This window comes from Odocoileus virginianus, chromosome 22, assembly GCF_023699985.2.
Source record: "Odocoileus virginianus isolate 20LAN1187 ecotype Illinois chromosome 22, Ovbor_1.2, whole genome shotgun sequence".
NCBI lineage: Eukaryota > Metazoa > Chordata > Mammalia > Artiodactyla > Cervidae > Odocoileus > Odocoileus virginianus.
The window spans coordinates 30346216-30372372 of record NC_069695.1 but is presented as its reverse complement, the minus strand read 5'-3'; the positions used below and the strand labels follow the sequence as shown (position 1 = coordinate 30372372).

At 37.0% G+C, this 26157-nt stretch overlaps 1 long non-coding RNA gene across 2 annotated transcripts in view; it reads right to left on the bottom strand.

Annotated features, from left to right (window-relative positions):
* The window catches only part of LOC139030439 (uncharacterized), a 55273-nt gene extending 29587 nt beyond the window's left edge, over positions 1–25686 (bottom strand). For both annotated transcript variants that reach the window (XR_011482808.1, XR_011482809.1), the window contains exon 1: positions 25583–25686. This is a non-coding gene — a long non-coding RNA (uncharacterized lncRNA). The remainder of the gene's footprint in view (positions 1–25582) is intronic.
* Positions 25687–26157: the final 471 nt, after the last annotated feature.

The following is a 26157-nucleotide window of genomic DNA, read 5'->3' as shown; positions in this document are numbered from 1 at the left end:
CTGAATATGCACAGGTCAATTTGGATTGACTATAAAGTAAGAAAAAAAGGTTAGAAGGAATAGAAGGGTTTCCCAGGTGGTGCTGGTGGTAAAGAACCCAGGTGCCAATGCAGGAGATATAAGAGACACAGGTTTCATCCCTGGGTCGGGAGGATCCCCTGGAGGAGGGCATGGCAACCCACTCCAGTATTCTTGCCTGGGAAATCCCATGGACAGAGGAGCCTGGTGGGCTGTATAGTCACAGGGTCGCAAAGAGTTAGACATGACTGAAGCAACACATCGAAGTTTAGAAACTTTAAGAGAATTTTATTAAATTGTTTTCAGAAGCAGGGAAAATTTGAAGCAATACATTTCACTCACATTAGGCTCTGAATCTCAAATATTCAAGTTTTTATTTAGATAAAGTAGGTGAAAACATGTCTGAATCACCACTTTCTCATTTGAAAAGTCAATAATCATCATATCTGTTCTGTGAAAATCCGAAAGTTTGTATAAGGATCAGCTATAAAATGAAAATATAAATCACAGAAAATTTTGAAAGTGTAGAGAATTTAGTTTCCTGTACCATTCTTTATAATACTGAAAGTGATGAGGTACTCTTGTACTAATAAATTTGATAATTAAATCAGAAAAAAAGAAACAGTGAATTCCTGTAAAGACTTTGTGGGCACATAGCAAACTTTGGGTGAGTGTTTTGAATGGACCAGACTGAAATATAGAAGCATGTTGAGGAGGTAACTGGAACAATTCTGATAACAAATGGGTTCACATAAGGTCAAATAATCTTCATCTATAATGAATCAAGCCTAAATCTACTCACAGTTGGATGGAAGGGGTAAATGTTAGATTTGGCAAAGATTCTTCCATTTTAGTGGAGGAAGGACTCTTAATTAATAATAGATAAAAAAGCACCAGTGGTCACTGTGTGTTCATGTTAAATTTGTTGAGGAGTATAAAGTGATAAGCATTTTTTACCCTAAAGTAGAACATTCTTATTTAAAACCCTTTCTACATAAATGAGATGGTTCTTCAGAATTTTGACTAATTAGAAAAAGAAAGTGGAGAATGAAATAGTTATTTGTGAAATGCAGATTGGGAAGGAAATTCATTAGGGACAAGTCCACTGTGTAATTAAAACTAACAAGTTTTCTTGCTGTTTGTTTCCAGGCTTCTAGCTTCTAGGGGAAAGGACTCTTACTACCCTAATTTTTTTTTTTTTCCACTTTTGGTTTCTTCATTGACATTAATCACCTTCTCTCTGGCCTATAAATGTATTACTTCTTTCAAAAAGAAAAACAAGAGAAATGAACTTGTTTGCTGAGGCCTTTACCAAGCTCACACAGCTGGAGTTGCTTCAAATAACAGTACTGCCAGTAATTAAACTAAAGATGGAACTCCCAATTCTACTTTATACAAATTTTAGCCCCCACCCTTTTCCTCAACTCTAAAATTAACCCTTGTTTAATATTTTGATGAATAGCTCATATTTCTTCTCACATCTTGGATTACTCTAGTGTTTTTTAAATTGCCTTCAAGTACATTCTATGTTTGGAAAAATCTGCATTAAGATGCCTATCTTTTTGGGAGAAAGATTTCTCATCATGCTGTTTGTATATCATCAAGCATATCCATTGCATAATTAAGATGCTATTTCTTTTAAAAGCAAAAACCAGATGAAATCTCATTTATTCAATGTATTTTACATCACGACCTTAAAATAATTAAGACAACAATGACAATTGTTGTGGATTTGCCAATATTTTTATGATTCAAAATGAGTTTTATTACTAAAATGGATCACATGGGTCATTTCTAATGATTTTAAATCTGGAAATCTTGTCTCTGCACTTGAAAGAAAATAATAATTAAAAGTACATATAATCCTGTGAAGCCTGGATGGCTTTCAAAGCACTTCCTAGAGACATGGATAGCTGTTATCAAATATGCAATTGTGTTTGTTGATAAAAATATAAATTGGGAGTATAATGACATACCAGAGATGTTTACATTATTATGTGCACATATGTTGATTCAGTCATGTCTGACTGTTTGCAACCATATGGACACTAGCCACAAGGCTCCTCTATTCATGGGATTCTCCAGGCAAGAATACTGGAGTGGGTTGCATGCTCTCTTCCAGGGGATCTTCTGAACCCAGGAAGTCTTATCTCTTATGTCTTCTGCATTGGCAGGCCGTCTTCTTTACCACAAACAACTGCTGGGGCAAGCCCATTCCGACCACAAGGGAAGGGCAGACCACTTGAGGATACATTCATGAGTACCCCATGAACAGTATGAAAAGCAAAATGATATGACACTGAAAGATGAACTCCCTAGGTTGGTAGGTGCCCAATATGCTACTGGAGAAGATTGGAGAATTGACACCAGAAAGAATGAAGAGACAAAGCAAAAACAATGCCCAGTTGTGGATGTGACTGGTGATGGAAGTAAAGTCTGATGCTTTAAGAACAATATTGCATAGGAACCTGGAATGTTAGGTCCATGGACCAAGGTAAATTGAAAGTGGTCAAACAGGAGATGACAAGAGAAATCATCAACATTTTAGGAATCAGTGAACTAAAATGGACTAGAATGGGCAAATTTAACTGAGATGACCATTATATCTACTATTGTGGTCAAGAATCCTGTGGAAGAAATGGAGTAGCCCTCACAGTCAAGAAGAGTCCAAAATACAATACTTGGGTGCAATCTCAAAAATAACAGAATTATCTTTGTTCATTTCCAAGGCAAACCATTCAGTATCACAGTAATCCAACTCTATGTCCCAAACAGTAATGCTGAAGAAGCTGAACTTGAACAATTTTATGAAGACCTACAAAACATTATAGAACTAACACCCAAAAAAGATTCCCTTTTCATTATAGGGGCCTGGAATGCAAAAGAAGGAAGTCAAGAGATATCTGGAGTAACAGAAAAATTTGGCCTTGGAGTACAAAACAAAGCAGGTCAAATGCTAACAGAGTTTTGCCAAGAAAAATAACTTATAGCAAACACCCTCTTCCAACAATACAAGAGAAGACTTTACACATGGGTATCACCAGATGGTCAATACCGAAATCAGATTGATTATATTCTTGGCAGCCAAAGACAGAGAAGCTCTGTACTGTCAGCAAAAACAAGACTGGGTGCTGACTGTGGTTCAGATCATGAACTCCTTATTGCCAAATTCAGATGTAAATTGAAGAAAGTAGGGAAAACCACTAGATCATTCAGGTATGACCCAAACCAAATCCCTTATACAGTAGAAGTAACAAGTAGATTCAAGGGATTAAATCTGATAGGCAGAGTGCCTGAAGAACTATGGACGGAGGTTTGTGACATTGTACAGCAGGCCGTGATTAAGACCATCCCTAAGAAAAAGAAATGCAAAAAGGCAAAATGGTTGTCTGAGGAGGCCTTACAAACAGCTGAGAAAGGAAGAGGAGCTAATGGCCAAGGAGAAAAGGAAAGATAAACCCATTTGAATGCAGAGTTCCGAAGAATGGCAAGGAGAGATAAGAAAGCCTGACTCAGTGATCAAAAGAAAGAAATAGAGGAAAACAATGAAATGGGAAAGACTAGAGATTTCTTCAAGAAAATTGGAGATACCTAGTGAACATTTCATGCAAAGATGGGCACAATAAAGGACAGAAATGGTATGGACTTAACAGAAGCAGAAGATACTAAGAAGAGGCTGCAAGAATACACAGAAGTACTGTACAAAAAAGATCTTAATGACCCAGAAAACCATGATTGTGTGATTACTCACCTAGAGCCAGATATCCTGGAATGCGAAGTCAAGTGGACCTTAGGAAGCATCACTATGGACAAAGCTAGTGGAGGTGATGGAATTCCAGTTGAGCTATTTCAAATCCTAAAAGATGATGCTGAGAAAGTGCTGCACTCAATATACTACAAACTTGGAAAACTCAGCAGTGGCCACAGGACTGGAAAATGTAGTTTTCATTCCAATCTCAAAGAGAGGCAATTCCAAAGAATGTTTAAACTACCGCACAATTGAACTCATATCCTATGCTAGCAAAGTAATGTTCAAAATTCTCCAAACCAGGCTTCAACAGTATGTGAACCATGAACTTCTAGAGGTTCAAGCTGGATTTAGAAAAGGCAGAGGAACCAGAGATCAAATTGCCAACATCTGTTGGGTCATATAAAAAGTAAGAGAGTTCCAGAAAAACATCTACTTCTGCTGTATTGACTATACCAAAGCCTTTGACTATGTGGACCACAACAAAATGTGGAGAATTCTTCAAGAGATGTGAATACCATACCACCTTGCCTGTCTCCTGGGAAATCTGTATGCAGGTCAAGAAGCAACAATTAGAACTGGACATGGCACAACAGACTGGTTCCAAATCAGAAAAGGAGTACATCAAAGGAGTATATTGTCACCCTTCTTATTTAACTTATATGCAGAGTATATCATGTGAAATGGCAGGCTGGATGAAGCCCAAGCTGGAATCAAGATTGCCAATAGAAATATCAATAACCTTAGATATGGAGATGATACCACCTTTATGGCAGAAAACTAAGAAGAACTAAAGAGCCTCTTACTGAATGTGAAAGAGGAGAGTGAAAATGTTGGTGTAAAACTTAACATTCAGAAAACCTAGATTGTGGCATCTGGTCCCATCACTTCTTGGCTAATAGATGGGGAAACAATGAGTGAGACACTATATTCAGGGGTTCCAGGATCACTGCAGATGGTGACTGCAGCCATGAAACTGCAGCCATTTGCTCCTTAGACAAAAAGCTATGACCACCATATTAAATGCAGATTTTGCTTTGCCAACCAAGGTCCATCTCCTCACAGCTATGGTTTTCCCATGGTCATGTTTGGATGTGGGAGTAGGACCATAAAGAAAACTGAGTGCCAAGAATTGATGCTTTTGAACTGTGGTGTTGGAGAAGGCTCTTGAAAGTCCCTTGAACTGCAATGAGATCAAATGAGTCCATCCTAAAGGATATCATTACTGAATATTAACTGGAAGGACTGAGGCTTAAGCTGAAACTCCAATACTTTGGTCACCTGATGCAAAGAACCGAACTAAGCAAAGAACAGTCACCTCAGCAGCTGAACTGAACTGATCTGCATGGGAATATCTGACTCATTGGAAAAGACCCTGATGCTTGGGAAGATTGAAGGCAGGAGGAGAAGGGGATGACAGAGGATGAGATGGTTGGATGGCATCACTGACTCGATGGACATGACTCGAGCAAGCTCCGTGAGTTGGTGATGGACAGGGAAGCCTGGCATGCTGCAGTCCATGGGGTCATAAAGAGTTGGACACAACTGAGCAACCGAACTGAATGGAACCACCTGGGAAGCTCTATATTTTGATGGGATGCTCTTGTTGTTGTTTAATTATTCAGTTGTGTCTGAATAATTAACTGATTTCCTTTAGGATTGACTGGGTTGATATCCTTGCAGTCCAAGGGACTCTCAAGAGTCTTCTCCAACACCACAGTTCAAAAGTACCAATTCTTTGGGGATCAGCCTTCTTTATGGTCCAACTCTCACATCCATACATGACTACTGGAAAAGTCATAGTTTTGACTAGACAGACTTTTGTCAGCAAAGTAATGTCTCTGCTTTTTAATATGCTATCTAGGTTCATCATAGCTTTTCTTCCAAGAAGCAAGCATCCTTTAATTTTATGGCAGCAGTCACTATGTGCAGTGATTTTGCAGCCCAGGAAAATAAATCTCACTGTTTCCATTTTTTCCCCATCTGTTTGCCATGAAATGATGGGACCAGGTGAGATCTTAGTTTTTTGAATGTTGTGTTTTAACCTGGTTTTTCACTCTCCTCTTTTACTTTCAGTAAGAGGCTCTTTAGTTCCTCTTCACTTTCAGCCATCAGGGTGGTTTCATCTGCATATCTGAGGTTACTGATATTTCTCGTGGCAATTTTAATTCCAGCCTGTGCTTCATCCAGCCTGACATTTCACAAGATGTACTCTGTATAGGCTTTAAATAAACAGGGTGACAATATAGAGCTTTGACCTACTCCTTTCCCAATTTTGAATCAGTCTGTTGTTCCATGTCTGGATCTAGCTGTCACTTCTTGACCTGCAAACAGGTTTCTTAAGAGGCAGGTGAGGTGTCTGGTATTCCCATCTCTTGAAGAAGTTTCCACAGTTTGTTGTGATCCACACAGTCAAAAGCTTTAGAGTTGTCAGTGAAGCAAAAGTAGATGTTTTCTGGAATTCTCTTGCTTTTTTGATGATCCAACGGATGTTGGCAATTTGATCTCTGTTTCCTTTGCCTTTTCTAAACCCAGGTTGAACATCTGGAAGTTCTCAGTTTATGTACTATTGTAGCCTAGCCTGGGGAATTTTGAGCATTACTATTCTAGCATGTGAAATGAGTGCAATTGTGCAGTAGTTTGAACATACTTTGACACTTGCCTTTTTGGGATTTGAATGAAAACTGACCTTTTCCAGTCCCTATTGTATAACACTAATTACAGTAATGACAAAACTTTTGCTGATGTGCAATGAAAGTTACTAGCACATTGACTGACACAGCTAACTTCCTCACAAATAAGGAAATAAAATATTAAGTTTCTGTTGCCTCTTGATGAATCAGAAAATTAGGGAACAACAGGCCTACATTCTTGGAAGCTGGACAGAACAGGTTTGTGTTTCATGTGGAGCAAATGATCTTTAGTTCCTGACATGCCCCATGTAGCATTTTAAAAACCAAACAATATTCTCATTTCCCTAAACTACACATTGCAATCCCATCTGCTGTCTCATCACTGACATGTGTTCTAACCTATACTCATTCCAAACTCTCAATTCTCCATATACCTCTTTCTTAACATAAATAGGTCTGTATTGCTCTCATTTCACCTGGTGTATCCCCTCTTCTTTACCTGTGAATATTTTTAATTGATTATTGAGAAAACAACTCCAGTTTCCTTGCCTTCATGAAATCTGCTCTGACTCATTGAGAGCAAGGAGTGAATTCTACCTAATTTATCAATAACACAGATTTATTTTATATTATTGCATTGTTACACAACTTTTACTTAGCATCTGTCCTTTACTGCTAAATAAGGAGTTACACAAGTGCATCAACCATATATTATTTATCTTTGAATTGGTCCCTAAATTGTGTCCAACTCTGCTATCCCATGGGCTGTAGCCCACCAGGTTTCTCTGTCCGTGGGAATCTGCAGGCAAAAATACTGGAGTGGATTGCCTGTTCCTTCTTAACAAAGTGTCTGGCACATGTTAATGCTAAAATCAATGTGCTGTTGTCAAAGTTTCTCAATGAACCTGATAAAGATTTGTTTTCTTTTCTTTTTGTATATCATCATGTGATAGTTTAATTCCATTTCTTTATTTTTCCATTTGGATTCCTTTATTTAAGTGTACCGAGATCCTATATCTAATTGCTTAAAAGTGAAACAGGTAAGCAACGGCTTAGCTTGGAATTTGTGTCAATAGAAGAATATCATGTTTTGTCCCATCATTTTATTATTACTTGAACATAGTAGTAACTGAAGGGTCAATAGTTTGAATAAGTCTGATTGTGGACAGAATCAAGATCAGAACATAAGTTGCTTCTCACTTATTTTCCTGCCCCTTGTTTTGTACAATGCTACCCATACCTCTAAACGGATCCATGCACGTCTACAGTGGTTCATGTGAGAGGTGCCAGGGCTCATGCACATGACGTATCTAAAAGAATGGCTTGCCCTATTTTACTGAAAATTTGCTACAAATGTATTTGGCAAACAATTATTTAAAACTAATAACCATATAAAAGGAAGTTAATGGTATTTTCATCTATACTCTATATTTATATCTATATATCTATATCTATATACAGATTTTTGTTTTTCAGTTGCTCAGTCATGTCCAACTCTTTGAAACCCCATGGACTGCAGCATACCAGGCTCCCCTGTCCTTCACCATCTCCCAGAAGTTGTTTAAACTCATGTACATTGAGTCAGTGATGCCATCCAACCATCTCATCCTCTGTCATCCCCTCTCCTCCTGCCTTCAGTCTTTCCCAGCATCAGAGTCTCTTCTAATGAGTCAGCACTTCACATCACGTGGCCAAAGCATTGTAGCTTCAGCTTCAACATCAGTCCTTCCAATGAATATTCAGGATTAATTTCCTTTAGGATTGACTGGTTGGATCTCCATGCAGTCCGAAGAACTCTCTCTCAAGAGTCTTCTCCAACACCACAGTTCAAAAGCATCAATTTTTCAGTGCTCAGCCTTCTTTATGGTCCAGCTCTCACATCCATACATGACTACTGGAAAAATCATAGCTTTGACTAGACAGACATTTGCTAGCAAAACAATGTCTCTGGTTTTTAATATGCTGTCCAAGTTTGTTATAGCTTTTCTTCCAAGGAACAAGCGTCTTCTAATTTCATGACTGCAGTCACCATCTGCAGAGATTTTGGAGCCCAGGAAAAAAGCCTGTCGCTGTTCCTATTATTTCCCCATCTATTTGCCATGAAGTGATGGGACCGGATGCCATGAGCTTCCTTTTCTGAATGTTGAGTTTTAACCAGCTTTTTCACTCTCCTCTTTCACCTTCATCAAGAGGCTCTTTACTTCCTCTTTGCTTTCTGCCATAAGGGTGGTACCATCTGCATATATCAGGTTATTGGTATTTCTCTCAGCAATATTGATTCTAGCTAATAATTTAAATTATGTTTTGAAGCCCTGATCACAAAAGGATGACTTGAAATCTTAGTAAAACTTTTTCTCATTCATAAAAATTGTTCTAATTTTCTGATACACTTAAATCATAGAAGTGTTTTCATTATATACATTTTCACCTGTATAAGAAGATAATTGTGTATCCAAAATAAGTAGACATGAACTTTTCCACTATTTTTCCTGTATTGTTGAAATGGTTGGTGCTAGGCAATGCACATTCTCAATGGTTTTCAGCGAAGCCAGTAGCAAGTTTCACACATTATGATCTTTAAAAAGTAGTTTTCTGTACTAGTGATATGAAAAAGAGGTTTCATTTGTTCAAGATAGGTAGACTTTAAGGTGATCATACCCACATCTTCGGTTCAATTAGCCACATATTCAACTACATAAATAATCTGCAAAACAGCAAGAGCGTGCAGGGAAAAAAAGGGGAAATAGGAATTTGTATTTTGAAGATTTTTATGTCTCCTATTTTAATATAGGAAGGATGTGAATAACTGGAATGCAGCTATTGAAAAACTTGTTTTGTTTTATTTTATTTTTGTAGCTCTTAGAAATTATTCCTCCTCCATTATTTTAGCTAGCTAATTTTACCACATGGCTCAGAGATTATTAGTAACTGGCTTACATTTGTTATTTATCTTTGCATAACACATTATGTCAAAATTCAATTGCAGCTTTAAATAATAAATATCTATTATCTTAGTATTTGTGCTTCAGGACTTTAGGAACAGCTCACCTCAGTAGGGTGATTCTATGTCACTGTCTCTCTAAGGTTTGATTCAGCTGAATCTTCAGTCATGTAAAGAAAAGATTGGGTCTGGAGGATATATTTCCAAGATGGTACCCATGCATGGCTGGAGGAAGGCTTAGTTCCCCATGCTGGGACTTCTCCATAGGTCTACTTGTGTACCTCACAGAACACTAATTGGCTTCCCCCAGAAGCAGAATTAAAATTAGATGGCTTTTCCAAGGCCACACAAATGGTCAAAGCAGAGTCCCTGTGTAAGGAATTGTGATATTATTTGGGGGACCTGCAGATATATTATGAATATTCTATGAACATAAGAAAAGTGTCTCTAAGCAAGGCACTCATATTCCAAATGCCTATCTCTGTGTCTAATTTTTCTGTAGTTACCACGTTGACTAACCAGTGCCTTTAGAACAAGTGAGAAGTCTTTTGCTGGTTTTACAGTATGGTTCCAGTCATATTTTTCCTGTTTTTAATTTTTATTATTTTTACCCAGTACTTTGCCAAAAATGATTTTAAATGGCTCCTCTGTTTATTTAGGAGTCATGTTAGCAAATGGAATGAAAATGAAAGTACAATAGAAAATGCTCTGCTGTTAAAGATAACCCTATTTCAAAGGGGAATTAACATGAAAATTATTTTTATTAACACTATGAAGCATACATCACCAAAATTTATGGCCAATGGAAACATTTTTAAAAAGCATATTTTTGATACCCAGTGTGTTTTCTTGTCATCGGCTTACATAGTTTAATGTTAAAATAATTGACCTTGATTATTTTGAAAAAGCAGCACCTTAAAGCAAATAAATCATTTTTTTCAAAATCCACATTTGAAGGAAAGTCTACTAAGAAAGCATTTCAATGAGCCAACAAGATGTCTTCAGTGAGGTTTCTCTTCAACTACACTGTGAGTTGATGATTCACTTGCAGAAAGTTTTCTGAGAAACAGACATGACCTTAACACCCAGGAGGGTAAAGGAAGCAGAATTGAGCGTTTAAAAATGACTCAGTCACAGCAGAATCCTTGGCTAATCCTATGGGGATCTCTGGAGCTGGGAAGGTCCTCAGGGTTTTTCTAAAAAGAGGTAAAATGACTAAGATATTTTACCCCTAAATTGAACAATCAGTTGGGGTATGGACTGCCCGCAGTAAGGGAGGATAAATTTAGATATGGCGGTTCCCTTCATTTGAGAGCAAGTCTCATGAAATAATATCTACCTTGCGGAAGAATAGGGCATCTGGTCGGTTTACCACAGCATATACTCAGAGTCCACCACGTTGCACCAACTAGAGCCACTTCTACACATGATACACTCATCTTATCTAGAATTCTGGTTGATTAATTTTTGCAGGGAAATCTTTAAGAGTAATGTTAGTGATTGATCCATAGACTTCACTGCTAGAGCTGATCTCACAAACTCTGCTGATGCTCATCATGCCTCTTCTCTACTATCCATTATGGATTGGTTTCACCATCCACTGCTATAAATGATTGCCTGATGCTATGACGTAGACTCTCATCCCTCAAGGGTCCAAGTCAATGACATACTCAGATCATGGCTACTTCACTGATCACACACTGTCACTTTTGGACAGGAAGTAGAAAAATACACCTCCAAGGATTACCTAGGTACCGAGCATAAGCTTTCTTAACCTTACTGTCTATCAGTAGCTCTACCTCTTCCTCCTCATTAGAGCCATTTACCCTGCGAGGATAGCGGCTCCTTTTCCCTTATTGTTTGCACACTTTATTGGAGTAACCAGTAGAGTAGTTTAAAACATTATGGGAATCTTGCTGAATCCTCTGGTGACAGGATTTTCTTTCTAGAAATCGACCTAAGTCCACGGAGACCAGCTTGGAAAAAGAGGAAACAGAGTAAGTCACTGGGAGCAATAGTAAGCCAAGTTTCGTAGATAGGATTTTGTGCCCCATGATCTTCACCCTCCGGTGTTACACCTGTGAATAAGTTACATTACATGAGAAAACGGAAATTAAGGTTTCAGATGGGGTAGAATTAAAACTGCTAATCAGCTGACAATAAAATAGCTTTAATTATCCAGGTGGATCAAAAATAATCACATGGCTTTTAAAACAGGAAAAGGAAGGTGGAATGGTAGGTAAAAGAGATGTTGTCATGGAGAATTGTGCAGGAAAGATGAGAAGCCTGATAACAGCTTGATGCACTGTGGTTGCTTCTGAATATGGAAGAAGAGGGCCACATGCCAAAGAATGTGGGTGGCCCCTTAGAAGTCAGGAACAGACCTAAGCTAACAGCCACAAAGGAAAGAGGAACTTTATTTTTACAATCATAATATTATAAATGGATTCTGAAAACTGCCTAAGTAAGCAAGGAAACAGAGTATTCCCTAGAGCCTCTGAAAAGGGGCACTGGTGTGCCATGTCAGTACCTTAACTTTAGCTCAGCTAGATCCATTCCAGACTTCTGAGCCACAGAATTATAAGAGAAAATATTTATGTTGTTTTCAGTGGCTGTGTTCGTGTTATTTTGTCATGGCAGTAATAAAATTACTAACACTCAGGGTTGCTCCAACTTTCACCCCAAGATTATTCTATTTGAAATTGGGGGGATACCAACCACATAATGATCATTGAATTGGATGGAAACCCATGCTGGTGATACATGCTAGGAAGGTATATTCTTTACCCCTGCTAGCAAAGCTACTCTGGTCATACTCACATATCAGTACTAGGGAAGCTGAAGACTGAGGCTGGCTGATAATAAATGGTCAGATTGTTATGAGTACAGCACTTGATTCTGATGGTAAAGGAAATGGACACAACTTAGCAACTGAGCACATACACACTTAATTTTTAGTGCCTCCACCATCATGGATGCTCTTAGGAAGGCTTTCACAGGTGATACAAAACTTGAATTTACTGTCTGCAATCCTAAATGTAGCCACATGCCTTTTTCCTTAGACCTCCTTGACCGAGTCTTTCTCCAGCCAATTACCACTATCTCTTGTGGCTCAGCTGGTAAAGAATCCGCCTGCACTGCAGGAGACCTGGGTTCGATCCCTTGGTTGGGAAGATCCCCTGGAGAAGGGAAAGGCTATACACTCCAGTATTCTGGCCTAGAGAATTCCACAGACAGAATAGTCCAAGGGGTCACAAAGAGTCAGACATGACTGAGTGACTTATACTTATGAATCTGTATTAGAAAGTTAGACTATCTCTTTTCCCCACAAAGTTATACTTACAGACACAGCTGAAGGTTCTACTCAGGAGGATTCCCTCTCACTCACTGCATTTCAGAACACCCCTGAGAGTAATTATACAGTAAGCTACCGGTGTACTGCTACTATCTTTCAGGATTCTTGCCAGGTTGAAAGAGTATGCCTGTGAACACTCCTAGCCACCTTTGCATTCTGCCCCCTCCCTTCTTCCAGCACCTTTAGAACCCAGTTCCATACATACTGTCCAATTCCTGTCTGTACATGAAGCTAGGTTCTGTAGCAACCTTGGGATAGCATCAATTTCCTTCCCTAGGAGGTCCAGTAATTCTGTAGCTGGGGTTATGTTGTGACTTGAAAGTAGTTAGTCATTGGTGTCTAGGAGAAGAGATGAGGGCATATTGGGGAGGGCCTTCTCAGCCTCACTTTCAGACAGCACTAGCCATTGAGAGGGAGGAGCATGGCCCTCCTGCTCTAAAAGAGCAAGGCACTTTTAGAGTTCAGGGAGATCTGAAATTTTCAGGTTCAACTCAGATGTTAACAATTGAAATTCTCAGGAACCTTCTGTCTAATTAAGGCCATCATTTTGGTCATGAATGACTTTGTAGACTTATACAAGCCTTTCAGTTAAGCTCTGGAGTTGAACTTTAGCTTCTCTACTCTCTGGCAGGAGGGGGGAAAGAGTATATATGCATTGGCAAAGAAACATTGTGTTTCATATTTTGCATTACTTTTTTTTTTTTCCCATTAATCACCCTCTGTTCTTTTTTACAATGTCATTCTTTGTCTTTGTTGTTGCAAATTACTTCACTCAATACCACCTATTATCTCTTCTTTCCGAGAACCTCTAAAATGCTTGGGATATTATAGCAGCCAGTGTCAGTACATGATCTTCCCCTAACATCTCATCCCTTTCCATTAACAGTGAAATCTTTGTTTAACAACTGCTCTGTTGTGCACCCAAGAGCTGACACTATCCATGGGACCCTACTTGCCAGCTGTCCAGGGAGTGGTCCTGCACCAAAATCATATTTTAAAGCTTAATTTCTTGGACCATCCCTAGCACCATCTGTCTTAGGGTGAATTCCTTGGGGAAAAAGACTCTGACAAGGAGACTGGTAAGCATTAAACTTATTGTGGAGTACTCCAAGGCACAACACTTGAGAGAGCCAAGGAAATAGGATCAGGCAGAGGGGAGAAGTTGAACTGCAACGCAATGAAAAAATATCTGTCATTCCCACTGAAACTTGAATGACACCAAGTTGTCCTGAATTGTGACAATAGCCCTGATTATTTGTACTATCAAGTAAACCAGTCCTTGAATGCCAGCTTCCCATGAAAAGCACATACCCTTGAACAAGCCAATTCTGTTTGACTGAGGCCAAGTAAAGAATCTGACTGCCATTGCAGGAGACACAAAAGACATGGGTTCAATCCCTGGGTTGGGAAGATCCTTGGAGTAGGAAATGGCAACCCACTTCGGTATTCTTGCCTGGAAAATTCCATGGACAGGGGAATCTGGTGGGCTACAATCCATGGGGTCGCAAAGAATTGGGCATGACTGAGTGACTGATCATGTGTGTGTGCACACACATGTACACACACACACACTTATATATACACAAGTCCCAAGCAAAGACTTAGTTGTGAGCCATCAGCAGTCAACACTTCTAAAGCTGGGGAGAGTGAGACTTGGTACAGATGGGAGAAATCTAAGCAAAAGGATATGCATATTTTTGTTTTAGTATACCTTCAAAATGTATATTTGGAAAATTTTTATAAATTTTCAATGTTTACATTGAATGATTTATGAGTTTATAAAATTACTGCTTTTATTTTATAAATATTTTTGAATGAATTTGGTTGATTTCTCTGTATTTTTGAGCTATGAAAGCATAATACTAAGATTCACACCGTTCATGAAGTTATTAAAATGCAGGATGTTTACTTCAGGTAATTGTAAAGGCATTCATAATTATTAAAACAATGGGGTTTAACTGACTCAAATAAAGCAGTCAGTGTATGCAGACCAAATTTTATGTCTCACACATCTGTACAGTAAATGACCATCATATGTATGGACTTTGCTTCATATAGTGTAATCTGAATTAGTCATCCACTAGGTCAACCTTCTTTTTTTTAAAATTTTTAACAGCAAATTCTTAAATTTTAGAGGACATCTAAAATCATAGTGGTTTTATTTTTGTTGTGATAGTTTAGTCATCAATGGGCCAGGAGTAATAGTGTGATTGTATATTTTCCCTGACCTCGAAATCTAGCCAGTTTTCCTTTAAATGAAGAGTTTAAACTAAATACACTATAACTTATTTGGCATTGTAAACTCTCCATCACTTACATCTCTTGCATTCAAGGTTAATATCATTGGGGAAAATTGTTTGAGAGGCAGCACTTTTAGCACCATAGCTCCTGGCATTTTACCATCTCAAATGTAATAAGCCGGGGAACTGAAATTTATGAGAGCATACTCGTGGTGTGAGGAAAATGTGGACAAAAGGTGAGGGTCAACAAATACAAGGTTAGAGGCAGCAAATTAGCCCCGGGAACAAGCATCTTGTGTCTCTTTCTCTTTTCTTTTTTCTCCTTAAAAAGCTGCAACATCCTTTTCAATCCAATATCAGACACAGTAACTTTCTCTACTGGTTAAAAAAAAAATGTGTCCATATACAGAACCAGTAACAACATTTTTAGTAGTAGAACTGGATCAGATTTAGTTGAGGAAAGAGAGAGCTGTTTTTTGTTGTCCTTCTTCCCTTTAAACTGCTTGTATTTCTAGCAAGAAAGCTTTATGGTTACTTGCAAGGCCATAAATATCATTCTTAGAAGCATAAACTTATCGCTTTCATACACTCATTAAGAAATCCTTAATCCATAAATTCAAACATAATTAAAATCAGCATTGGAAATGACTAAGACATAAAACTGGGGAAGTTGTTTCCTATCAGCCAAAAATAAGTATGTTTATGAAGTTTCAAATCTACCAAGCCACACAGACTACAAGATCAATAAATAGATGTTGACTCACTGAATGTTTTCGTATGACACCACTGATGTAAAGTCATGTTTAATTTTTTGCAGAATGAGATATTCCACAAAAGGAAATTTCCTATAAACTGATGTTATATCTTTGGATTTCAATTTTAAACTTATTTGATATTTCTAAAACAAACCCCTATTTGATTAAGTAAATTAAGTAGAATTTAATGTTTTTGCTGAAGTGCTTTTTCTTTAAAGCAAGCACATTATACTTTTTGAAAAAATGTGTATCTTTTATTCAATAAGGACTTTTTCGATAACGTTTTGCCTCTCTTCACCCCTACTCTTCCTTCCCTTGTGAATAGTTTGCCCAGGGTTATAGAATTTGCAAACAGTAGAGTTCCCGAGTTGGCATTTGATTCCAAACCCATGTTTTCAACCCTGTGCATCCCAGAGGCCAAGGAAAATTAAGCCTTCTATATTTAGTCTTAGAAAGTTATCTACACTGTTACAGCTAAGGTTTTTATTAACAGATAAAACAATTGTATTTCCTTTTACTATAAATCCAGGTATACCAGAAACAAACTTGCCTAAATCACTGTAGTTATAATCAACTATTTTTATTGCATTCTATGAGGCTACCTTTCATTCTGTCCTCTATGGAGAGGCTTGAATTGTAAATCATTTGCTTATAACTGAAAACCCTTTTGGGCTTCCCAGGTGGCCCAGTGGTTAAGAATCTGCCTTCCAATGCAGGGGACATGGGTTCGATTCCTGGTCTGGGAAGATTTCACATGCTGTGGGGTAACTAAGCTCATGAGCCATCCCTGGTGGCTCAGATGGAAAGAATCTGCCTGCAATGCAGGAGACCCAGGTTTAATCCCTGGATAGGGAAGATCCCCTCGAGAGAGAAATGGCAACCCGTTGCAGTATTCTTGCCTGGAGAATTCAAGAGAAGCCCAGCAGGCTATAGTCCATGGGGTCACGAAGAGTTGGACACGACTAAACAGCTAAGACTTAAAAAACCCTTTAGTTGCTTCCATTGCTCTGGCATGGCAGTCCAAGGTCTTCAGAGTGTCCACAGAGTCCTGCGTGTTACGGTCCAGGTTTTCTCTGCGGTTCCACCAAAACTATGTTTTCTACTGTATACTGACTAGATGTTTTATAAGGATTCATTTGAATCTTGAATATAGAGGAAAAAGTAGAGCTGTCTTTACAAATGAATAAACATGCATTAAAATTTCAGGCAAATAGTAACCCATTGAGAATACATCTGTGTAGTTCCAGGATAATTAGATGATGGACATTGCAATAGAAAATAAAAGTTGAATCTATTCTTTATCAAAAAGGACTGTCCAAACAGCTGAAATAATGACTTAGAGAGTTTCACTAAATAATTTGTTGCAAGCAACATTTTCTCTGATCTAAACTTTTACAAAGCATGCTCATCTGGTTTATTCTTTTAAATTTCAGGAAAATTAAGGGCAACAGTTTACAGTCCCACTCTCTAACAATACTTTATTTGATTACTTCAATATTGCATTTTGTTAGGACAAAAATGTCTGAGCTGAGAGGGTCTAAAGACACATCATGGAAATAACTACACATCTTGCTTGCAGGTTGAAAAAGAGCAGGCAGGGCGTAGGTAAAATCAGTATACACCACAGTGCCGTAGTGGACAGGCATTGTGTTCACTCTAGGATATAAGACATCAGAGAGACAAGTGCCTGAGAAAGAAAGTTGAACTACTAAGCATATAATGGAGAGTAAGAAATAAGACTTTGAAACTAGAGAATTTAGCCAGGGAAGAAAGATCAATGAAGTAAATAGTTTGCATTATCATTCAAATAATTGACTTCATTAGCTTCACTCTTACTAGGGGCTATTTTTGCTGATTCAGGAGCATTTGTTCTTGCTTTAATGAGCAACACTGGATATAAATTTAATAATAATTGATATGGCATATAAAATACAATCAGTAAATTATAAACAGTGTGGTGAATACTGCATTTAAACCATGTTCATTTTCTGTGTTGGTATGTCTACATGTCTATAATTAACTACCTATATGTCTGTAATTAGTTTAATAGACTAACAAAGCTTCTAGTAAGAAAATACTATTTCTCTTTTGTTCCCCAAGGAGCCTCTCCTCTTCTTTTAGTGTATGTTTTTAAGTCATATTATTTCTCTTTGTGACTCTGGATTCCTTTCTGAAAATAACGTTCAAATACTGTGGGCATCCTTCTACTCCAATGTAGTGGCTCAAAGTCAGTCCAGAGCACATTGTGCTTACAGCAACCTAGAATGATACTGCTATTTTTTATCTAAATCTATGTACTCTATAAACTTCAGAATGTAGAATGATGGCAAATGAGTTTGTACTATGATACTATAGATTTTACTAGTTTAGATAAGGGGGAGAAATAGAAAAAAAAATCTTCAAGATTGAATAAAGCTTTTATAATACAATTCAATTGAACAAATTTTTATGGGATTCCTTTTAATGCATTCTTGCCTTTCACTGATGCTGTTGAGGTTTTTGAGTTGAATACTAGTAAAAATCATTCGTCTAACTTTTTAAAGCCCTTCATATGTGGGTTATATGGTATAATTTTACCTTATGCACATATAAAATGGGTGAAGAAGGCAGACATATTATTTATGCACAATTTCTATTTGAACAATGGCTGTCCTGCGTAGAAAGTGTTAGGAGTCAATTTGAGGGCAAATGTAATGATGGTGCTACAGGGTATTGAAAATTTTTCACAATATACATTGTAAGTTGTAGGTGTAGTCTTGCATGTACTTTCTCTGACCTTAGTAGAACCTCACACTACTTCAAATTATGGAGAACAAATTACACTCTTTGTATACAACTGGCCAGATAGAAGGTAGGGGAGGATATCCAGTCTTACTCCAGCACAACAATATTATTTTAAAAATCTCTTAATGCTGAGGTTTCAAAGATTTCTTAAGTTTCGAAGGTTGGAATCTTTCAATACTAACGAGCACAAAGAGGTGGTCAAAAAGTACCCGGCACCCTGTGTTCTGACATATAATGAGTTTGTATAGATACTTGTTATTTAAGAATGAGAATAAAGCAGCACAAGATAGTTTTAAATAGCTCATATTTAAAGAAGAAAATCTTTAAGGATAGAAGAAAAATCTTAGAAATACAAGTAAATTAAACAGTTCAAGCACAATAAGTGAAATAGATTTATAATCAAACTGGGTAGGCTTTTCCATAAAGACGTCCATGGAAGAAAGCCTCTCATAGTTTGAAGAAAAAATATTTGGGTGGGTCTTAAACTATCCTGGCCTCAAATTCTTCTCCTGTAAAATGATGAGATTGAAACAGATGGCCTCTGAGACTTGTGTCTAAAATTCCTTTATGACCATCAGTTGGAGATACTTTACCAAAGGGACTTTGAGTAAATTATTCCAAGGGAAGTAAAGAAGCAAATCAAAGAGACCACACCTAAAATAAGATAAAAAATAAAATTTAAGCAAGAAGATTTTAAATAAAACATCCAAACCCTGACTCTAATGGTTAGCTTGGAGAAAAGTGGTATTAAAGAACTTAGATTTCAGATAAACCACTTACCTTTTCTTGACTCACTTTGAAAATGCCATCTTCCCATTTTAATTACTGCTTTTGTTTATCTATTTTCTACTGATTGTTTACTTGAGGATTTCCTTTCTATCTGTCATCAGATTAATGCTAATTGTTGTGGCCTATTGTTGCTTCCCATTATATGCAGACATATTGAAATAAAATGACTTTTCAGATAAGTGACCTTGGTGAGTCTAGGAATGATGAGTTGAAGAGTGAGGTAAAAGTCTCTCAGTCACGTCTGACTCTTTGTGATCCCCTGACTGCAGTCCATCGGGCTCCTCTGTCCATGGGATTTCCCAAGCAAGAATACTGGAGTGGATTGCCAGTATTCAGGGGACCTTCCTTACCCAGGGATCGAACCCAGGTCTCCTGCTGCATTGCTGTCAGATTCTTTACCATCTGAGCCACCAGGGAAGCCCCAGTGGAAGAAAGTTGAAGAGAGTTCATGGTATAAAAAAAAAAATCCTGAAAATCTACTTCCTCAACATTTCTTTGATATTGACTTATATAATGCAATTAAATTCTACTTCAAACAATGATTCTCCTGTAATATGTATATTACAGCTATAAATATAGCATTGATGAGAACAAATTATCTTATTCATTTAATCTTGAATAAAAATAATAAGCTATAGGTTCATAGGCAAGAGTATTTCCTTTACGATTAATTGATCTGGGTTCCTGTCTTGACGATGCCATTTATAAACTGTTTAGACACATTAGTGAGGTTAAAATTTCATTCAAGTTCTTATCTATAAAACTGAGAATAAATTTCAAAGTATTCTAAGACTCAAAAGAGAAGCAAGCAAAGTAGTAAGCATAATGTCTAGAGCTTATGAAATAATCAATTTTGGCTAACATAAATGAATATTAATTTTAATTTGAGGAAATATTTTTACACGTAGATGCTTAATCATTACTGCTAGAAACGTATATGCTCTAATTGTTTCTTTTCATTTGCAGTAAGTAGTTCCCTTTATTTTTAAACTCATTCACTTCAATTTCTTAACTTGAGATATTCACACCCCCCTGGCTGAGTGGGGGTGGGGACCTGGCAAGGAGCTCAGTATGATTTCATGTTAACAGCTTTATTACAATGTAATTCATAAACCATAAAGTTCATCCTAAGGAATTGCACAATTAAATGATTATTATAACATCCACAGAACTATGCAACCGTCAGTGTTGTCTTACCATGGAAGATTTTCACCACTCCAATAAGAAACCCCATACCAATTTTTTATTCCCCTCTCTCCCTACCTCTAGGCAACCACTAATCTACTATCTACAGTCTTTATGTATTTATCTATTCTGAACATTCATATAAATTAAAATTATACAATATGTCTTTTTATGACTCATTTCTTTCAGTTATGATAATATTTTTAAATTTTATCCATGTTGCAACATATATCAGTGTTTCATTCCTTTTTATGACTACATAATATTTCATTGTATGGATATACCACAGCGCCTGTTCATTCATCAGTTGATTGCCATGTGGGTTTTTCTACCTTTGTGACTATTATGAGTAATGTTACTCTAAATACTAGTATATGGATTTTAAGCAAATGTTTTTAATTCTTTTAGTTATACACATGACAGTGGATTTGCCGATTCATATGGTAACTTTGTTTATCCAATTGAGGAACTTCCAAACTATTTTTATTAGTTATTCCAGTGGGTGTGAAGTGATAACTTGAGTTTTTTAAATTTGAATTTCCCTAATGACCATCTTTCCATGTGCTTTTGTTTAGTATATCTTCTTATAAGAAGTGTATACTAATATGCTTGGCACACTTTTAAATTGGTTTATCTGTCTTTTTATTGTATGTATTAATACAATCTGCATACAAGTACATATTTTATATATTTATATATTCTGCATACAAGTCCCTTAGACATATGATTACAAATAGTTTTTTTTTTAATTACAAATAGTTTTATTCCAATTTTTTGTGTTGAATTTATGTTCTTGACTTTGTTCTTCATAGGACAAAAGGTTCTCATTTTAATGAAGTCATATTTGTTTTTTCTTTTGCTGGTTGTTACTATCTGGTGTTATATCTAAGAATCTGTTAACAAATCTGAGTCAGGAAGATTTTTGTTGTTGTTTAGTTGCTAAGTCGTAGCCAACTCTTTTGCGACCTCATGGACTGTAGCCTGCCAGGCTCCTCTGTCCATGAGATTTTCTAGGCAAGAATAGTGGAATGGGTTGCCATTCCCTTCTCCAGGGGTTCTCCCCTACCCAGGGATTGAATGCATATGCCTTGCATCGGCAGGGGGATTCTTTTCCACTGAGCCACAAGGGAAGCCCATGAAGACTTACCCTTGTATTTGTTTCTAATGATGTTGCAATTGTAGCTCTACATTACGGGGAATAATCCATTTTAAGCCAGTTTTTGTGCATAGTGTGAGGAGGGGTTCAGGTGTGTTCTTTGACATCTAGACATCTGTTGTCTTACCACCATTTATTGCAAAGACTGTTATTTCCCCCATTGAAATTCTTGCCTCACTGTTAAATCAGTGTATCATAAGCCTAAGTATATAATAGTCAGCCCTTCTAACAAACACATGAAAAGATGCTCAACATCACTCATTATCAGAGAAATGCAAATCAAAACCACAATGAGGTACCATTACACGCCAGTCAGGATGGCTGCTATCCAAAAGTCTACAAGCAATAAATGCTGGAGAGGGTGTGGAGAAAAGGGAACCCTCTTATACTGTTGGTGGGAATGCAAACTAGTACAGCCACTATGGAGAACAGTGTGGAGATTCCTTAAAAAACTGGAAATAGAACTGCCATATGACCCAGCAATACCACTCTTGGGCATACACACTGAGGAAACCAGATCTGAAAGAGACATGTGCACCCCAATGTTCATCGCAGCACTGTTTATAATAGCCAGGACATGGAAGCAACCTAGATGCCCATCAGCAGACGAATGGATAAGGAAGCTGTGGTACATATACACCATGGAGTATTACTCAGCCATTAAAAAGAATTCATTTGAATCAGCTCTAATGAGATGGATGAAACTGGAGCCCATCATACAGAGTGAAGTAAGCCAGAAAGATAAAGACCAATACAGTATACTAACACATATATATGGAATTTAAAAAGATGGTAACGATAACCCTATATGCGAAACAGAAAATGAGACACAGATGTACAGAACAGACTTTTAGATTCTGTGTGTGTGGGAGAAGGCGAGGGTGGGATGTTCTGAGAGAACAGCATTGAAACAAGTATACTATCAAGGGTGAAACAGACCACCAGCCCAGGTTGGATGCATGAGACAAGTGCTCAGGGCTGGTGCACTGGGAAGACCCAGAGGGATGGGGTGGAAAGGGAGGTGGGAGGGGGGACCGGGATGGGGAATACATGTAAATCCATGGCTAATTCAATGTATGACAAAAACCACTGCAATGCTGTAAAGTAATTAGCCTCCAACTAATAAAAATAAATGAAAAAAGTAATAGTCAGCCCTTGAACAATATATGTTTGAACTGTATGGGTTCATAGATTATTTTCAATAAGTATCTATTATGGTACTACACAATATGCTGTTGTTTGAACCTGTGGAGGTGGAAACATGAAGAGCCAGTGGTAGTTATATGGGGATTTTCAACTTCAGAAAGGACTGACATCCCTAACCCTTGCATTGTTCAAGGGTCACCTGTATAGGCTTTAAAGTGACTTTCTCAAGTTACTTACTCTAAAGACCAGAGAATATCAAGTTTTTAAAAAGTTTCTTTGTTCTTTCTTTTACTCTATAGTTTTAAAATATTTTCTTTATCATTCCTTTTCATTAAATTCATTTTTTTCTTCTATTGATCCTATTCTGCTATTAAACCACTCTAATAAATGTTTCAGTTGTATTTATAACTCCGTAATTTCTATTTTTTAATAGAAATTTATCACTTTATTGATATTCTCTACATGGCAAGAGATTTTTGTCATTTTTCTTTAATACTTAGACATAGTTTTCTTTAGTCCTTTGAACAAGCTTAGAATAGCTGATTTAAAGCCTTTGTGTGGAAAGTCCAATGTCTGGGCTTTTTTAGAAAGTTTATTTTGACTATATTTTTTTCTGTGTATGGGCTATATTTTCTTTTTTCATTGCATTTTCATATGCTTTTATTGAAAATTAGATTTTAAATAACATAATGTGACCACTCTGAAAACAGGGTTCTTTTTCTTACTCAGGATACTTTATTACAGCTTGCTATAATTGTTATTTGTAATTAAACAAATAATGAGTTTTCTGGCCTAATTCTCTGGAGTCTGAATTCTCTGTCATATATGGCCACCGAAATCTGTGTTCAGTTAACCTAGTGGTCAGTTAGTCATTGGACAGATGTTTCATTAAGTGTCCTGAACTATAAGTCTCCCAGAGTTTCCTGAGAATTCTGTGTGTTCTGGGAGTAAGTCCTCCATCTCTGCCTTGAGCTTAACCACTTGCTTTTGCAGAGCCTCAAGGTCAGTCAGAGGTGAAAGCTTAGGGCCTTCTCATATCTTTTCTGGAAACGTCTACAGCTGTGTATATGTGGTGGCCTTTTAGATTCCGGCAAATTTGTTGGAACTTTTCCAAGGCTCATCATTCCCAGTTTTTCCTTAAGTATTTTGATCACCCTCCTGTTAACCCTAACTCTTGTTGCCACTGCAGTCAGCTACAGTGTTAAACATTTTCTGCTGATTATTTTTCCCAAATACCTTAGGGATAAAGCTGCTGTTTGCACAGAGAGAGCTCTAAGTCAAGTAAAATAAAGACAAACCCTGAAGTAGCTATCAAGCCACTTCCATGAGTACAAATGGATTAAATAGTAAGAATTCTCTGGGAACAACACTTTGGTACAAAGTCCCAACTCATTCGACTCCTACAGTGGCTGCTAGGATGCTGGCTGTAGTTCCATGGTTTGTTGAAATGGTCTCTTGGAGCTGGGGGAAGAGGTTGAGAATAGGGTGTGTCAAGACACCCTAAAGCTTGGTGTTTTTACTGAGATTCATCTATTTTTCTTGAATAAATTCTTTGATTTTTACAAGTCTTTGGTTAGCATCCAGAGATCTGAAAAGGTTGATTTATTGATTTGAACAAATTTTTTAAAGTGTTATCATTATATTTACAGAAAGACAGATTTTTATTTTTAATTTTTGCAGTTCTTGTTCTAGAGGTGATTCTTCATTGTTGTTGTTGTTCAGTTGTTAAGTAGTGTCCACTCTTTGCTATCCCTTGGATTGCCTTCAGTCTTTCGCAGCATCAGGGTCTTTTCCAGTGAGTTGGCTCTTCACATCAGGTAGCCAATGATTTTTCATTTAAATACACTTCCACATATTATATGATCAAAGAAGCATGTATAATAAGATAGGAATTAATGTCACTATTTTATAGGCAAAGATGAGGATGAAATAATTTACTCGATACATCTTTACCAAATGGGCAATGTCAAAACCTGTATCACATATCTTAGCTCTCTTCACTATTATCCAGAATTGTATAAAAGTGCTACATAAATTTTTTATTGTGTTTTTATTTTATTTTCATTGTCTCATTAAAATTCCTAATACTCTGATAACTTCCTTGAATAGTCTGCTTCATAAATTGGTGATCAATATCTACCAACTATTTTGACATGAAAATTTTCAATCACTGTTCTTATAATGGGACAGTATTTTACACTTATATAACTCATCAGAATTATCCTCAGGGATTAGAGGCATGATATGCTTTACTGACAGTATAAATTGTGTTCTTTAACATATGTTTATATTGGATTTTGGTTTTGACTTAAACTAAGATAAATATAGGAACTGTTGTTTTTTCAGTGTACTAAATTACAAGCGTCTATTTCTGCAAAGACTACCCATGATCAATTAAACAAACACTTTTCTGTCTACATAGTTCAGACATTTTCCTCTTTTTTTTTTTCCCTTTATGCTCCCATGTAGAGAATAAATGGGGAACTACCAATCAACACCAATATAAAATTTAAAGTCAAAGCTAATTCAGGCAGACACATTTAGTGCATATGTTCTGACTGACCTTGATGAAGTGCAAGTCATCACAATTACAGAAAGGCAGATATTACATATTTATCAGTATAGGCTTAGGTGTTTCTTTTTCTTATTGAATTCTAATGAAAAAAGCATAACAACCATACATAATATAATTTCACTGAAATTACTTTTTCAAAGTACTTTTTGAAAGAAAAGCAAAATAAACCATCTCTGCCAAACCTCAGCCAAAGGAAGTTATTAGCCTGCATAATCAAAAGAAAAACAGAATTATCAAGCTTAGAAAAGGATACTAACCTAAGACACTGGTATGTTTTCCTGGCAAGTGGTCTCACAGTATTTCCTGGTCCAGCATCAGTTTCTCAGCTCCATCGTCATTCCAGTTCTTGTGATCTCAACTCAGTTTCGGTTTTGCGTGTTGGCCTGGTTAATCATCCCTGTGGTCAGAGGATCAGGGTCCAATAAACTGATCATGCTGAGTTTCTCTCAGTGTCAGTGAGATCAGGAAATGAAACTCTCTAGTCAGCATTTCTAGTCTAGAGAGAACACTTATTCTTGGTCAGGGTCACAACACTCTCTGATTCTTGTAAAAGATACAGTGAGTATGTATGTGGCAAACATGCATTTTATTCAATAAAGCAATACAGACTGTTCTCTGTCCATTCTTTCATGAATATTATGCCAATAAACATCAGTGTCTTATGGACTATTTGGTGTAAATTAGTATTAATTAATGAAATGAGGTGTTAAAATGGTCCACGAAATGAGAGAATTGAATACATGTTGTGGATGTAGAATTCTTGATTTGTTCAATTTGAACCAGTGTATATTCTAAAACTATTCTAAAAATGGTGTTGTTCTGATTGTACAGT